The sequence below is a fragment of the Poromitra crassiceps genome (assembly GCF_964638095.1).
Source record: "Poromitra crassiceps genome assembly, chromosome: 22".
Lineage (NCBI taxonomy): Eukaryota > Metazoa > Chordata > Actinopteri > Beryciformes > Melamphaidae > Poromitra > Poromitra crassiceps.
Window position 1 is genome coordinate 11,352,116 of NC_139647.1, and position 17,500 is coordinate 11,369,615.

Below are 17,500 nucleotides of genomic sequence, written 5' to 3' on the forward strand. Positions count from 1 at the left end.
ATCTTGTCTCCATACTTTGTATCTCTCTTCCACTCTTTTCTTCGTTATCTCTCTCATGATTAAAGTCCTAAATTCCCACTTCGCCCTGCTGTAAATTACCCATGTTTAATACATTTTTGAAAGCTGTGGTGCAAAAGAAAATGTGAGAGGAAGTAGGAGAGGGTGTTAGCAAAGGCAAGTATGAATTGACGGGGGAGAGTTTCAAGCAGAAGAGTTGAATTTAAAAAGAGGAAGGGTGGATGAGAAGAAGTAACAAAGAAAGGAGATTTTTTGGTAAATGAGTTGTGACACACACACACACACACACACACACACACACACACACACACAGTCTCAAGAGTCTCCATATCATAGTTTCAGTTGGCTAGGTCTCACCCTGGCACACACAACCAGGCAGTAAGACAAATCAACCCAGAAACTGTGACTGACTGTGTCTTAATGGTCACCTTGTATACAGTAGTGACACAGGAAGTCGAATGGTTAAATAAGATTGCTTTATGTAGGGGAGAGCATTGCATGTGGTCACACTTTTCACTCATTGGTGTATTTCTCTATAGTGCCTTACTACTGAGAAACAATATTTTTCGGGAACACTTTATAATAACTGTACGCTATGAAACACTAAATAGGCTACTTAGTTATTCAATATACTGATGCGGACATTCCATCTTTTACTTTGAGTCTCTTTTAGTCCAGCACCAGTTTTTTCAACTAGTAGGCGGGATGTGTGGGGATGTTACAGTATTTAGGGCCCCAACCCTATATTTCTGACAAAATGTTCCATACGTTTATGGACAATTAGAGGCTTATTGTGCTTTGGGCTCATGTGGTTAGGCACATTTGTGTCTGCACTACACACCTCTCAGCAGCTCAAGTCATCCTATTAAGACTTTTCAGCACAATAGGACATGGCTGAGTAAGTTTACGAGGCACCAGTTCGAATTCGGTTTCAAAAAGAGCAACAGCCTCTTGGTTCAGTGGGCGCGCAAATGTCTGATTCTAACAAAATCAATAGATGACCTGGAGTCGCCGAACCATGAAAGTATCTGAGGAACTATTGACTGATTATGCAGAAAGACAGAAATCCAAGCAACTGACCTCTACAAAACTGTTGGCTTGGCCTCTATAGCCAAGCGCAGTCGAAGCTGTGATGATCATCCTTGGGTATTTATATTTTCACATACCCAATTGCATTATGCTTTGGTTATATGCTTTCAACTCTCACCTTTGTTTATACTCTGTGCCCAGTTTCTGGGAGGGGGGAGTTTGCTGATCTGCTGTCTAATTGCAGGCATTTGGGCCCATGTGCCTTCTACAAAACCCTGCTCTCCTGGCAGAGAGCTTCTGATTTCTCCCCACCCTGCCTGCACACTGCATCTGCTTTCATCCATGCAACAACACCTCACACATTCCACTCATGCATACACTACTACACTACACTACTGACATTACTGATGGCTCACATCTCACTCTTAGTTTACTTTCTTTCGTTTATTTAATACATTATATATATATATATATATATATATATATATTTTGCCTTCATCTGCGTCTCCCCTCGATTTTTCTCACGGCTCCTGGTTCTCCGGGGCCGGGGTTGTGACAAAGTCAGCATGGTGTGATGATGCCAATGTGAGGAGCATTTCAAGACTGCTATGCTGTGTCCATATGTGTTTGCAAATATCAGTTATAAAAACACGTGACATCTCACATCAAATCGTGCCTTTGATTGAGGAAAAAAGCATAATAAAGAATACAATGGTAATTACATCCACAATATTGACCTCTGGCAATAGATAATGGCCGATTATAAAAACATGTCAAGTGTGTGTGTGTGTGTGTGTGTGTGTGTGTGTGTGTGTGTGTGTGTGTGTGTGTGTGTGTGTGTGTGTGTGTGTGTGTGTGTGTGTGTGCGTGCATGCGCCAAAGCTAATCGTCACCATCGGTATGAATTCATTCATGCTAATTGTTTTCTTTTGAGTTACAGGAGGTCTGAGAGCCACACCGCTGTGACTTGCATTCGTTATTTCTCCAGTGGGAAGGTAATTACCGGGGAGCAGCAGCGGTGTATAAGTGCTTCCTAATCTAATTGTCTTACAAAGACCAAGGTAGAATGCAGAACTAATTATTACCTTCCTTGGCTTCACATGGCCTATCCATGTCAAGTCAAACGATTACCTCAAAATGCAGGTGAGCATGGGATAATGATGTAAGAGCTGGAAGCTACATTAAAACTATAATCTCAACGCCAGACCCATGTCTGAGTTCTTACGCTGATACACTACGTTACTGCATGCTGCAGATCTCTCTCTGGGTCTGGGACACTTTCCCTCAGCCAGCGGGGGTAGGAAGCGAGCCGTTCACTTGGCCAGTGATTGGCCAGTGGTGGATTCAGTCTTCCCCAATCAGTAACGACTTTGCGATCAGACGACAGGGGAGGCCCAGCCCATTTTTCGAACCGCTCTCTCATTGGTGCTACGACCTGTCACTCATTCAGTTTCAACCCCCCCCTAGACCTGTCCTCAAACCTCAGAAGTGGCTGTGAAGTGGCACAGACTCATTTATGTAGTATGCGGAGCGCAGCGATTCAACGTAATATTTGAGTCTGGGGAGAGACCACATTAAAACTATCGGCCTATTCAAAGCTTGTGTTTTGAATGGACGTAGCCAGATTAACATGTTCTCACTCTAAACTCCCAGTCCCACAGAGCACCGCTTTTGCGTTTCATGGAGCGCATCGCTCCGCACCTGTGGGTTCAAAGGACAAGAGAGACATCAATCTACCTGATTTGCACCTGGAGAACTTGCACACCCCGCACAGTGACAGACAGGACTGTGGCAGCCTTGGTCTTTTTTTTTTCTCATGTTCAATCCATACAATCATCTTCAATCAAAATAGCTTTAATGGCTTTACTATTCACACCATAATGTTTCAATATCGGGTCTGATTTCTATTTTGAATTGTTGTATGTGTGGATTCTTTTTATCCCATTTGCATTTGTGAAGGTTTCAAAAAGGTCAACAACGCCTTAAAGAGATATTCTATATCTAACCAAAATAATGTTGTACATGGGCAATCATAAAATAAATGAGACATTTTCTTAGTTTCGTGATTGCAAAACACCGTTTCCAATCATCGGCAACCGTGTGTAAACCACAGAGACACCATCATGCAGCCCTGACTTAAAGGTGCTACATGCAGCATTTTAAAACATCAATATAACGTCAGACACTTTGCTATAAAAAGAAATCCATTTCCTGTTCAAGCCAACCCGGTGGCACACAATGCAAAATGAGGAGCTGGTATAGAGGCTGCGTGTGAGTCTTCTCACTGATGGCATCATTTGGTTACACCAAATATACTATAATGTGTCAAACTGTGTGTGTGCTGTTGGAACAGTGAGCTCCAACAGGTGGATTCCATGTAATGCAACATTGTATGGGTCCAAGTCTGGCGTGGGACTTTTGCCACGATCTTTCCTGTGTCTCTCTTCTGTTCTGTCACCACCTAATAAAGGAATGAAGCTGTGAGTGGAGATTCACAAACAGCCAGAACCCTTTCATCTGTCTTGTTTTGTCTTGTCTGTCTTGCCTCATGTCTTGCCTCATGTCTTGCCTCATCACAAGGCTCAGTGGCCTTGTGGTCTGAGTGTCCGCACCTGAGACTGGGAGGTCGTGAGTTCGATCCCCGGCCGAGTCATACCAAAGACTATAAAAATGGGACCCATTGCCTCCCTGCTTGGCACTCAGCATCAAAAGGGTTGGAATTGGGGGGTTAGATCACCATATGATCCCCGAGCGCGGCGCTGCTGCTGCTGCTCACCGCTCCCCCAGGGGATGGGTCAAATGCGGAGAACAAATTTCACACATTGTGTGACAATCAGTGGGCCTTTACCTTTACATCCCACAAAAGTACAGCTCCAAGAGTTTCAAACTTTGTATAGACTAAATTGCTCCGAGTAAAGCAGTCCTACCAAAATGACAAATAATACCTTTTAGATGCCAGACTTGTGTGCTGCGACTTGACTGGGGGCATTAAATGAGCACTGCAGCCATCAGTCCGTACACATGGTGAAATGGTCCATTACGAGAGCTACAAAGGCTACAGTATGTGGGAGAGACAATCCTTCAGACCGCATGCGGTGACGAGGGGCCCTCAGTGAATAAGGATGAGGAGACAGCGGAGTGGAGGAGGAGGAGGTACGGGCGGGGGAGGGAAGGAAGGAAGGAACGAGAGGGATTTCCTCTTCCCCTGCTGAGCGAGAACTGCTCAAACTGGTGGAGAGCATATGGTGAAATCCATCACTATGTCACTTTGGAAACACCCTGCACAAGGGCCTTTACTTGAGGTAATTGCAACATGATGTATTTCACACGTTGTAGCGCGCAAGGTTAAAAATAATGACAGGTGTTAGTAGATAGCATAGAGGTGGCAGATAGCATCAAGGAGAGATATTGATTTGTCCGTTTTGCCTCATCACGCCCACGGAGATTTCTGGAGAGTCCTCATCAATCACATTTTTGTTGGGTCCACAGCCTCGACTCAAAAGCAGGGGGGGACGCATCCGAATCTGATGATTCAGAATCTAGTGGCAGAAGGCTCCAATCATATATATGACATGTTGTAAGTGGTTTCATAACTATTCAAGTTACAGCTTTATTTTGATCTACTATAATTCGTTCTCTTGTCATACATTCAATTATTTTACTGCAAGATATGGGGGTAGCTTGTTTGTGAAGTACAGCAGTACCAAGGTAATGGGTTTTGACATTAACATATTTTCAGTGAACATGTGTGTGTGTGTGTGTGTGTGTGTGTGTGCACGCACGCGCGTGCGCGCGCATAATAAAAGGTCCACAGAAGTCAAATCAATCATCAAACATCTTAGCCAGAGAATGGATCGAGAAATTTGCGCTCCCTGTCAAAATAACTTTTGTCAGTAATAATGTTGCTGTCTGAATCATTTGAATGAATCAATGAAGAGTGACAGCACTGTGCGGCAACAGTTTTCCTCACATATCAGCTATACCCTCTGTCTCTGTCCATGGTGCTGATCTTAGAATATAAAACAACAGCAGTAGCGAGCACACTTCAAAATTGAAGTCAGTTAAGGTGCAGGGCCAAGGTAGAAACATACAAAAAAGAACAAAAGGTCAGCACTCAAAAAAGTCCTTTAGGTTTTTTAATACTTAGCTTCTACACAGCAACAACGTTGCAGCGTTGTTGCTGTGTACAAGCTAAGTATTAAAAAAACCTAAAGGACTTTTTGAGTGCTGGCCTGCTGATCTTAGAAAACACAGCTGTGACTATTGACTGTTTGTCAAGTGTTAACATCTCTCCTTACCTCCTCAGTGTGTGTGTGTGTGTGTGTGTGTGTGTGTGTGTGTGTGTGTGTGTGTGTGTGTGTGTGCGTGTGTGTGTGTGTGTGTGTGTGTGTGTGCTGAGAGATGAGATGCAGGTGGTGTCTTCCTGATTGGTCTACTCTGGTCAGGTGACAGGATGGGGAGGATTTAACCCTGAAGATGTCACCCCTCCCCCCCTCACTCTCCCATTCCCACGATGGAGAGGCCACCTGCTGAACCTTTTGCTGTGTTTTGTTGTAGCTTGTAACTTTGTTTGCTAAAGCGAATGTAGTGGCTTGAAATAACTATGTCACTTTTAAACTTGATTCTTGTAGGTTATTGTAAACAGCAATGTCAATATTTAATCAGCAGTTGTAGGAGGGAGGAGCCTTCTCTTTTGTATTCTCTTTTGCTCCTGTGTTTGGTTAGGAGTAGGTTGTCTTTTGTTTATCATATTCCTTTGTTAGGGAAGTTTGTGGTTCGATATTATTTTGTTTTGTTTGTTGTGTTGTGTTGACATTGCTCTGCTCCAAAGTAAAAAATAAAATAAAAAATAAAACGGCTACACTGAACTTTTGATTCTGGTTCGGCTTCTTGGGAGTGGGGTGAGCAGGTGACAATTTGTGTTGTCTTCTGGTTCCCCTAGGCCGGGTCATGTTAGTGTTATTGGTTATGGAGGTGTGCACTAGGGCTACTGTAGCTACTTATTCAGCTTCAAAACCACAACTTTCTCTGTGAATAAGTAGGCAAAGCTAATTTGATGACCAAAAAAGACTTAAATGGAAACTTAAGCTGCATGTAGCTGTGGTTCATCATAATGAATGAGAAAATTATTCCACTTAAATCAGCTCTTAAAGTAATCTCTGACACAAGCTGTGTCAGAAGTGTATGGGACCCAAGTCAATCAGGACTTCTTTACCACAAACTTAATCCAGGTGTGTGTGTGTGTGTGTGTGTGTGTGTGTGTGTGTGTGTGTGTGTGTGTGTGTGTGTGTGTGTGTGTGTCTTTAATGAAAACCGTCTTCCCATTCCTTCTGCTGAGAAGGATTTGCCAGCAAGAATCCAATTAGATTTACAGTCCAGTGACAATAGAACTGCAACCAAATCCCAGAAGGTAAATTATTTGGGGGATGTAGGTTGAAGGTGCTTCATTCATGTGTAGAAATTGCATTTCATTTTGCAAATAAACGCCTACATCTTGTCCGGTTGGCAACATTCTCAGAACTGGATTGACGCCAGCCATCTTTAACAATAGGATTTTCCATTCTGCACGTTTCTTGCTCCACACCTGTTTTTTGACAATGCAGGGAATTAAGGTTAATCCAGGTTTGACCAGTTTAAGAAGAATGACTCAACTTTACATAAAAAAGGTTTCAGGAAACATCCCCACAGTTGGGCTAAAGAAAACATAAAGTCTTCCCTTGTTTTTATGCCGTAAGTTGGAAAGGGTGAACATTTATAAGGGATTGTCTCATCTATTCCTTCCCAGCTATGCTATTACTTTAGCCTAGAATAGGCTACATCTCATAAAACTTTTTTTGTGTGTGCTTTTATTACAGGGGGAGTGTCACTGAGAGCAATGTGTTCTTGTTCAGGAGCGCCCTGTTCACATTCACACCTGGAAGCTGACCAGTACAACAACCACACTCTGATCTGCTGGCCACGGCTCTATTGGAGCAATTGGGGTTTAAGGGCCTTGCTCAAGGGCAGCTCAGTGGTGCTAATGACGGAGGGGCAAGCGCTGCCTTTTCACTGTCCCCGCCAAGATTTACCCTGCCGGTCCGGGGGGGATTGAACCGACGACATCCGGTCACAAGCTTGCTTCTCCAACCTTGCATAACTCTTCAGGCTAGTCCTCTACTTTATGCCCCACATGCTGTGTTGTGTCTGCAGAGGGAAGCACACTTTGCGAATGCCCTCTAAAGCGTTGGCCGGCCTGTTGAGAGCATCTCTTAGTCTGGAGCATAATATTTCTCTTGATGAGGCACTAGTGGGAATTGTACAGTCACAAGCTGGCTCTGCTCCACAGTGAGAGTCCTACAGGGGTCAGCGGCTTGTGGTTTGCCTCGGTTCTTCTCCTGCATCGTTATACTGTACTGTATTTTCAGATCCTAATTCTCAACAACTGCAGCTTCCAAGGGCATCTAGAAGAAAATGGAATAAGAAGCAAACGCATTGTAACTTTGCGATGAGCCAAATGGCGTACGGACAGAGAGAAGCAGACTTTTTCAAGTGTCTCGGGGCTATTTCAGCCCACATATTGCCAGTTGTTTCGCTGCCATAATCTTTTTTTTATCAAACAGCACTGCAGAATGCAAAGCTAATATACATGACGAGTGCCTGACAGTGAATAAGCCTATACATTAAATGCTTATCTCCCTGAAACATGCGTACATTCATATCTGCTGTCAGCTATGCACCACTGCTGCAATATTGATACCAAATCCTATGCAATGCATGTTTATGTTATCAACTTTGCATTGCATTATTTAAAACTAAATGAATAGCCAATATGATGCAGTGAGACACCGCCACTATCTTTCTTTTTCAGGTACGTCCTTATGCACAGAATTGCATGCATAATGTCCACAAAGCAAAAGTGATGAAAAAATGTGAAATTGATAGTAGGCTGAGACACAGCGAGGGTCTACGAAGTTAATTAATGAGAAACGGATGATGGCACAGGCCTTATACATCCACAGGCCGCTGCATCATCGCCGGGCTCTGGGAGTCCCTCGAAGCAGTAAATTTCACGCTCGAGTGGCTCCTCTGTAAAAACCCTACTGCTCTCGGATCAAAGCCGGCAGCGGCTCGGCGAAGCACCTTCTATAGTGTTTATTTAGCCACAATGTCAACTCTCGATTACCACAACATGGGACTCCTATCGCAGTGCACTAACAACACAGACCAAACGCCTGTTTAGTATGCTGTAATGACTAAGGGGGTGGGGGGAGTGAAGTGATCCCAGGATCTTATAGATTCCAGTTCATGTGTTGTAAGTAGTGCTCCTTCTAAACGAAATTACTTTTGGCCCGTCGAGGCTTAGCGCTGTATGGTGCAGGATGAAGGTCTGACTCTGCTTGATTCATTTATCATTGGAGACAGCATCCTATAGGTTTTTCCCCTCACTCCATCCTGGTCATGTTCTCTAACGCAGTTCCCTCCTTGACCTCGTTCCCACAACATGTTCTTTTAATTTAGATGTGAGATACCATTGTAGCATGAGAAGTGAATAGCCCTACTACACCAGATAGACTACAGTGCATCACGTAGACCTACACTTGAAAACACACATGCATGCACGCACGCACATACAGACACACACGCAAGTCATACTACCTTGCTGCCAGTGTGTTGTTGGGGTCATAGTATGAGAAGGCCAATATAATCTGGCTTCTCTGGAGTGCACTGCAATGTCACAGCTAGGGGTGCACTGACCTGTCAGTCATCTTATTAAGGCGGGTCTTGCGGTGTGCAATCCGAATTAGCTCACAACGTGAGAAAGGACAGAAGGTGGGGAGTTCTGTTTCCGGTTCTGTCGCCAAATGGGATGACTGACAGGCCTGTGACACAGTCCTCTCGAAATGCATTTGCACTTGCATTTTGCCAGGGAATCAGCACAGCGGCAAGTATCTTAGTTCAAATTGGCTAAGTGGGCGGCGGTGTGTGTCACGATTGTGATGTCATCAGTGATCAGTGATGATGAGATGATGAGCTAAGTGGGCGGCGGTCTGTGTCACGATTGTGATGTCATCAGTGATCAGTGATGATGACATCACTGATGGCATCATCACTGAGGTGATGATGTGGTCTACATTTCGACCAAACTAAATCTCTTTCAAACATTTTTGTAATTTAAGCCTAACCCAAACCATAACCCCATTTACCCAATTATTTTGCAGCCACGTGCATATAAGACGGCATGAACTTTGACCTTGGTGTACACGTTGCGCATATTTTGCCACCTTTAACAGCATAATGTTGTCTTCGATAATGAAATGTAAAATGCGCCCTATAGAGAGTGCAAAACCATTTACCAAGGTCAATTATATATCATTTATAATTTTGACACCATTAGGCCTATACTGCATAATTACATGAAACAGATGCATGCAGTTTAGTTCGGGAAATAGATTGTGTATTTTCCCATTTGTATCATCATTTGAATAAAGCTCAAAGGAAAGCAAGGAAATGAAATGTCAATACAAGTATAGGAAATGTCAAATGCAAATGACGTTATTGAATTTGGATTATCATTTTGAGCCCCAAAAACTGAACAAGTGGCAAATTTGAATTCAAATAGGATTACATGGCCATTTCACATATTACATCTCCAGTTGAATTATGCATGCACAGTCTGATGGCTTAGTTCCAGTCATTGCCTTGCCACCCCGATGGACAATATGGACACTTGAACTTGAAGATAATTTACTGTGTGACGGAAAATGGGAAATAACACTTGATTTCCTCAAACAGAGCTTACAGGGCATGTCAAGTGAAAAGCAGCTGGGGGAGAGCGAGTAACTACTGTAAGAAGAAAACAAGACAGAGCCATTAGTAAACTCTGCATTTAGCAACAACAGTCTTTGTGCTAATCCCTGCCTCATGATCTCACAAAATGACTCACAGCGTCGGCCAGGCAGGCATGACAGCGACAACCGCAGCTCCAAAAGGCTCCAGTCACACACTGGGCGTTCAGCTGGAGGCGGTGGGGCGGCGAGGAAAATTATGCAGCGTATTGTGTTGATGGGAGACCAACCAAGGGGAAAAGCCAGATTAAATTGCAGGTGGGATTTGTTAAGGTGCGCTGCAGTCTGGGCACAATGACACAGGCAGCTTCATCAGCAGGCTGCTGTCTGGGGGTTGGAGCTGATGTTTATGAGCAGAACCATGTCGCCAGATTAAAATGTTGGTATTACCATATTTGGGGGAAAGATTGACCCTTGACCCTATCTCCTGCATTCTGGGACTACATACGGCAGCGTTAAGCCTTGTCTCCTCTTCATTGAAGCTGCTCAATGTGCTTCTTTATAGTGCAAGGAGGTGTGTTCTTCTTCAGTGGATTTCAGACTCAGCTCCCACAGTTTCGCAGTGGATTCGGAGTGTTATGGAACTTGTCCCCATGGAAGCTATCAGCTTTTGGCTCAAGGAAAGGCCATTCAAATTGTTTTAAATCTGGAACCCCTTTCTGGACTATATGGGGCCCAGGCCCTTCGGAGTGGTCTCTACGGACTAGCATGGACTGACATATCTCTCTAGGTCTGAACATGTAATAAACCTTACTCCTCCATTTATTATATCTAGATACCCCTGCTATACCTATTTCTACAGTATTAAGATTCTGCCTGCTGCAGGTGCTCTGTGTGTTTGTTTTTGTTTTGTTTTTCCCTTTCTGTTTTGCTTTTATATTATTTTTGTGGAGATTGTGTTGTGGGTGAGTGGGAACAGAAGGACATATTCTGTGTTATCCCAATCTACACTAACTGTTTATCCCTCTGCAAACTGCAAACTGAATAAACATACTTATACAAAAAAAAGATTGGCATTGTAAGTTTCTAGAATCCACAGTAATGTGAAATATGAACATTTCTGAACGAAGATACGGAGCATTTCACGTTTCTAGATATGTGAATAATTAACATTAAACATGTCATCATTACAGTCTGAGGTTTAAGTATGGAGAAGGGGTGGGGGCAGACCTGTAGCGTTCCCAACTTGCAACTTTATCATCATGAGAGAGCTGGTTCGAATCCCGACCAAAACCATAACCCTAACCCCAACCAAGTTGCTTTTAAAGACCCCCCTAAAGTCATGTTTCAATATGTGTATAAAATACAGTACTCTTTGAATAATAATTTGTGTCTGATGGTTTTTCCCACAAAAAAAACGGTAAATTATCTTGTTAAAGTCCTTAAAAAGACTTCCCCTACTCCCTCATTTAAAAATCCAAAGCAACCAATCAGGGTTATCTGGAACATAACTAGCCAATCACAACATACAACACATGGCTTTCAACACATTCTCACTCCCAACTTGTGACAAAGTGACGACAAGGGTCCCTGACCGATCTGCAGTATATGACGAGTTGCGAGTGACAATGTGTCGGGGCTTTAACTGCTCAATACTGGACAGGGATTGGCTCCAGGATTCGTGATGTCATGAATCATGCTTGTTGAAAGCCGCCTTTTCAGTGAGCTCAGAGAAACTTTCCACTTTCAGCAGACAAATGTGGAAACAGCCTTCTCAAACTCTGCACAGACATCATTCTGCACAGTGAAGCTCAAACATCCGACCGAAGGAACAAGAAGAAAAACTGATTTTTGACTTTAGGGGCTCTTTAACAATTGTCTCATAACAGGTAACAATGAAAAACAGTGTTACTTAACTGGAGATTTGAGCCGTGGCTCCGCGACACAATAGCAAGCTGAACCGGGCCAGTAGAGCCATGAGTCACGGTATTCACCTCGTGTAGCCCCGCCCACTTGACCCATTGTGTCATGACTTGCTGTTCAAAACGCCGGCTGTTTTACCTGCTCAAACTAGTCTGACTCACCTGGTCAAACCTAGTTTGACTCACATTATGAGTCAGACCAGGGACTACAGATGTAAATTAGCTTGAAGCTATAATCTGGTGCAAGGCATCTCTTTGTTCTGTACTCAGAATGATTAATGTACATGCACACTGTCCCTGCCAAATAAACCGAATAAAATCAAAAATAAACTATAGGTTTATGAGTCACAGGAAGTGTAAACACAATCAGAACCTCTGATTGTGTTTACACTTCCTGTTAGTCTCTCAAGCCAGACTGTCTCTTCTACATAAGGTGAATAAGGCTCCTGCAACTCTCTACCGAAATGTTCACATTTTACATTTCCGTGGAATACAGTAAACGTCGTACAATATGCTGATATTTTATTCTGGAGAGTTGGCGACTGGGTTGTTCTGCAGAGAAATGGTTTCAAATCTCTCCTTCAGGGGCTGGGATGATTGTACAAATCTACATGATAATGGTTTTTCTTGTCATTATCCAGATGCTATGGAAACGGCCTCCTATAGGTCATGGCCCGAGACTAGTGATGTGTGAATATGTGGCACCCACACATATCCCAATAAATGTTTCTTTCATGGTTCTAATCTACACCGATGAAAGTGGGGCATTGTAACAGACCGAGATGAGATTGCTGCCTTTGCAGTTATGTCACGACATGGCACCAAGTCACTGATCTTACCGTAAGTGCTGTTCCGGTTGACAAGTTCCCACGCTGCACCACCAGGGGGAGGAGGGTGATGGATGGCGATGTGCCACTCTAAGAGCGCATACGTTCCTGAAATGGTTATTAATATTCACAATGAGGCAAAACGACATAATGACAAAGTGCTCCGACGACTGATGATGACTTGTACATGTACAGTGAATGAATTTAAAGCAGAAAGTAAGGAAAGGATCGACAAGTTCATAAGCAAGAAGTGAATACGGCAGCTCAAGCAAAAAAAGCCCAATGCATGAAATCTCAGTGAGCGTGAATTAAATTTCAGGCCTGAATTGAAGTGTATTAAAAGATGGACTGGGCTCTTTGTAGGCTACGATGATTGCCAGTGTGTTGCAACAATTTCAAATATGTTTCGAAGCCGTGTGTGATATTTTGAGGTGTTTGTTTCCCACATTTGAGAATGGATCCGTATGTACAAAGTTACAAATGGATAGAAGTGCTGAGGAATGAAGATGATGAGTGAGTTTGACCCTTTGAAGATCATGATCTATAAATTATATTCTCAAAAAACCTAGATTTCGGTTTAAAACAGTAATTGACTGCAACCAATTTCAACCATTATTAGTGGCTGTGTCTTCCATGTGTGCCACATATCCAGCGCACACACACTTTACTTTATGAGTTTGTCAACACATGAGCTGAAGCAGTCAGGTGACCTAAGAGCTTATCGTGATTTCACAGACACTAAAGCAAAAACGTAAACACAGCGCAAATGGACATTTTATGTTTGCTTTCCAAGCAGTGGGTTTGAGATTATCGCACGGTGTGACTGATGCTTCACTTGCTCCTACAGGACATGATCAGATTACAGCTGCTTTCTTCTCTAATGGCTTCTTCTCGCTCTCAGCCCCGCCTCCGGGAACTTTGAGGGGAGGAGCCACAGTTATCACCAGCCCCGCTCTTATGCTTATTCCTATCTTATTACTATTGGCATGGTGATGAGGGAGGCCAGGCTTGCAGCTGTTCACTAGCTTGATCAACAGCCATTCAAGGTCACACGCTGTCGATGGTGCGGCCACAACAAGGACACACTGGAGACATTTTAAAGGGCTAGTTTGTGATGTTTGACCCCCTGTATTGTCAGCGACAGAGTGTCTATCTGGGATGGCAGATGCCCCCGCAGCCTGTTTTCATCGAACAAAAGTGGAACTAATCCAGAAAGATTAAAGTCCCTGGAAACCAAAAATAAATGTGTTTTGAGCTTGTCACACACCACAGACAAATTTGTTATTACCCACCCGGCCAAAGTTGAATGATTAAAACATGTCCGCAAGTATATAAAATTAGGTTTCAAAAGCATGAAAAAATAAGCAGTATTCTCTGCTCTGAAACTGTGGGGGCGTGTCTGCTGAAGTGCCCCCGGTCGTCACTCAGTCTTTATAGAGAGCCAAAGTGAACGTCACTTCCTGCCTTTCTCCCTGCACCAGCGTCGGAAAAAACGGTGGTGAACGGAGACAGACGTTACTTTTTTGATCCCGTTTGAATTGTGCCACGGGGTGCACATGTTCAATTTTGTCAATTTAAAAGAGAACTATGCATGTCAAGAAAGTTGCAGTTTGTCCTTAAACTGAAACGTAAGGTTTAGTTTGGTCAATCAGCTACATATGTCACACATTATATGTCACACCATCAACAACAATGGACTGGTGGGAGAGCGTAGTCTTTCTGATTTATAACTCATAGTGCCACAGTTTTACCATAAACTGCGATGTTCTCTACTTGCAGAGTTATCTTTTACATTGACAAACATGACGTGTGTACAGTTCCCGTGGCACAATTCAAACGGGATCAAAAAGTTAGCGTATCGCTCCGTTCACCACCATTCACATTTTTCACACACTGGTACAGGGAGAAAAGCAGGAAGTGACGTTCACAAGAGGATCCTTGCTAAGTATGGCTCCATGATGTCATCAAGCCACCATTAAGGCCCGCCCCCCCAAAAAATCCTGATCACAGAAATGCTGAAAAACTGAAAAACGGTCTAACGCCACAATTCAGAAATAGATGGTGCTAAGACTTTTGACATGTTTTCAGCGCCTCCTTTCTAACGTGTGTTTAGAAACAAATCTCAGAATTGGGTTTCCAGAAACAATCATTAAAGTGTGTCTAATCAGACATCTATTTATATCAGTGTAGAGGCTAATTTGAACACACTTGATGGGACTCATGGCGATAAGTGACAAGCTTCCTGCTGCAACTCAGTGATTATGCAACACTGATCCTCCGGTCTGGTAACTGTTAATGGTAGATTTGTGTTACGTCTCCGTAATAAGTAAAAAAAAACATTACAATAACAAGTATTCACACTTTAAAACAATGTATATCAAACATTATGGCTGTTGAGTAATGGTGTCACGCAAGTGCAATTGATTTACTGTGCTGCCTTGTCATGCCAACATCAGCCTCTCTCCGCTGAAATTGATATGAAGTAGTGATGCACTTTGCAGATGAGATCGCTCTGTGGTGAATACATTGTTCCAGGCACCAGATTGTCGCTGTCATCTGGAATTACCCATGGCTCTGCAGAGGAGGACAGAGATCCAGAGAGATGAACATACTGGGACTAGGGCTGTCACAGCGTTAACTCGTAAACGTGTGTGATTGGTTTCAAATGGGTAATGGGTTCATATTTAATGCAATTAATTGCATTTCTGGTTTTGGGGGTAGCCTTATATGTTGCTTTCTAGCTTTGTGTTGATACTGAGTACTGATGGAGAAGAAAGGTTATATTGTGTTAAGTTAATATTCGATATTTTTGGGTGAACCTGTTTTTGTAGCATAAACTGAGTTTCTTTGGTACACTGGGATCTTGGTAATGCAGGGTTTTCTTGTGATCGTGAATACATTTGTAGAATGGTGAGGAGGTTAATTGCACTTACACCGATTTTTTGTTGGAGAAGAATAGTGTGAGGGGAAAAAGGAGAGGTTTAACAGTCACCTGCTCAACATGTTTCTCCAGGTGTGTGTCCCCTCCCTCCAAGCTACTGAAGCAGCCAGAGTGCTGCTAATGAAGGCCTTCATGCTGAGGCAAACACGCGCGGATACAACCAGCCGCAGGTGGGAGCAGCACAGCACACAGGCCTAAATCATTACCAGTATACATTTCAAAAACGGGGTCCTTTTTCCTGCGTTAACTCCCTTGTTTCCCTGTTGGTTGTTGTTTCTAATGTGTCATATCGGTATGGCAGAAAACAAATTGCTGCAGTGGAGTCAATCCCTCCAAAGAACAACATCCATCATTTCCTGCTTCCCACAGCGATGATGAGGAAAGTTACGTTACTGAACGATGAAACAAAAGGACGAGATTGAAAAAGGGGAATTATATCCTCCGGGTGAATGTGCAGTTTTGTGTGAATCTTCAACCGTGTAATGGCTTCTATTTCTGGGGAAGACTGCAATTTAGCTTATCATTAGATATTTGGGGCAGCTTTGCTCGGCCATTTTTTTTTACTGGTCGTGAGTAAGAGACTCGACTGACCTTGGCTATTTGTGTCGAGGCACGTTTCTTATAGGCTGAATCCCTCTATAGGCGGAGAAAAGTGGTGCACGTTCTGCATTGCTGAGGAGCCTCATAACTTACTGTACCTCCACAGTGGGGACAGTCAGATAACTTGGTCTGGTCACTTCATCATTCAAAGACCCCAGATATTATTTTCTCCGGGGGGATTCACTGACAAACTGCACCAGCAGAAAATGCATCAATGTGATTTAAGACGATAGAAAATTGGATTTACAACACTGTACAATAACTGCAGCATTGGTCTCAAGGTTCTTGCACACCAGGGTTTTTTTTTCCGTGCAATTAATTCACACGTCAATAATATTTTTCCAGCCTATTACAGTATAGCCCTTTTCCCACATGCGTACCGGAAAATTACCTGTAAGTCAATATCGGACATTTCCCTGAATTTCCCTTCACACCTTAGCGCGCGCATATGGGAATCTAGTCGTCAAATAGCCGGTATGTTGGGGGGAGGGGGGAGGGGGGAGCTTATTTGGGGCGTCGGCAAAACTTCACTCAGTCCTCCGTACTTCGCAGCAGCCTGACACAGGACAGACAAAGCGAGAATGGCAGAGGCTTGCAAGGCAAGCTGCCCAACGCTTGTAGCCTATGTCTGTAGAGAAAGCAAATGCACGAAGCGAAATGTGGAAGTAGTTTGCTTTGATGTGCGCGAATGATTAGATGATGCACTTTGAAGAAGTTGGGATCCGTGTCTGAGAGAAATAGTTGCTGGTTCGATGTTTATCCGTTCACCTGCGTCGCGTTGAAGCACTTTTTACAGACTGGCTTCGTTTGATGTGTCCGGGGTTGCCTTCGGAAATCAGCAAGCTGACATACTGCTCTTATTAGGCTATCACAAGATCATTTCGCCAGTTTGCTTTAATGTGCGCAAATGATTAGATTATGCCCGCTGGAACATTAAGCAACGTGTGTAGGCTACACTTCGCCCATGATTGAAGGACCGCTGTCGCGGAAAATGACTGGACCCGTTTCCACTTGCGTCCCCTTAAGAGCATACCGCTCTTCTGACTGGCTCGAAACTGGTGAAATGTCGGGGACGACGGGGTCGCGCTTATACCGGCACGGCGCCTTTCCCACATGCAGGCATTAGACCACGTTCCGGTCATTTTGCGGTACAAAGCGCATGTGGGAAAAGGGCTTATGAGTCAATGCAACCGTGCATACCAATGGCAAAGTTTTGCTCAGCGATATTGCGGCGTTTATTTTTTCGAACCAAGGTCGATTTTTCCAAAATTCTCCGACATGTATACATCTGTTGCTGTGATTGACAGGTGGGTCAACATTTGCCTCTCAATTTCCTGCTGTATATTCTCGTCGCTCTTGGTGTGTCATGGCCTTTAATGCTTGATGCCCATACAAGCA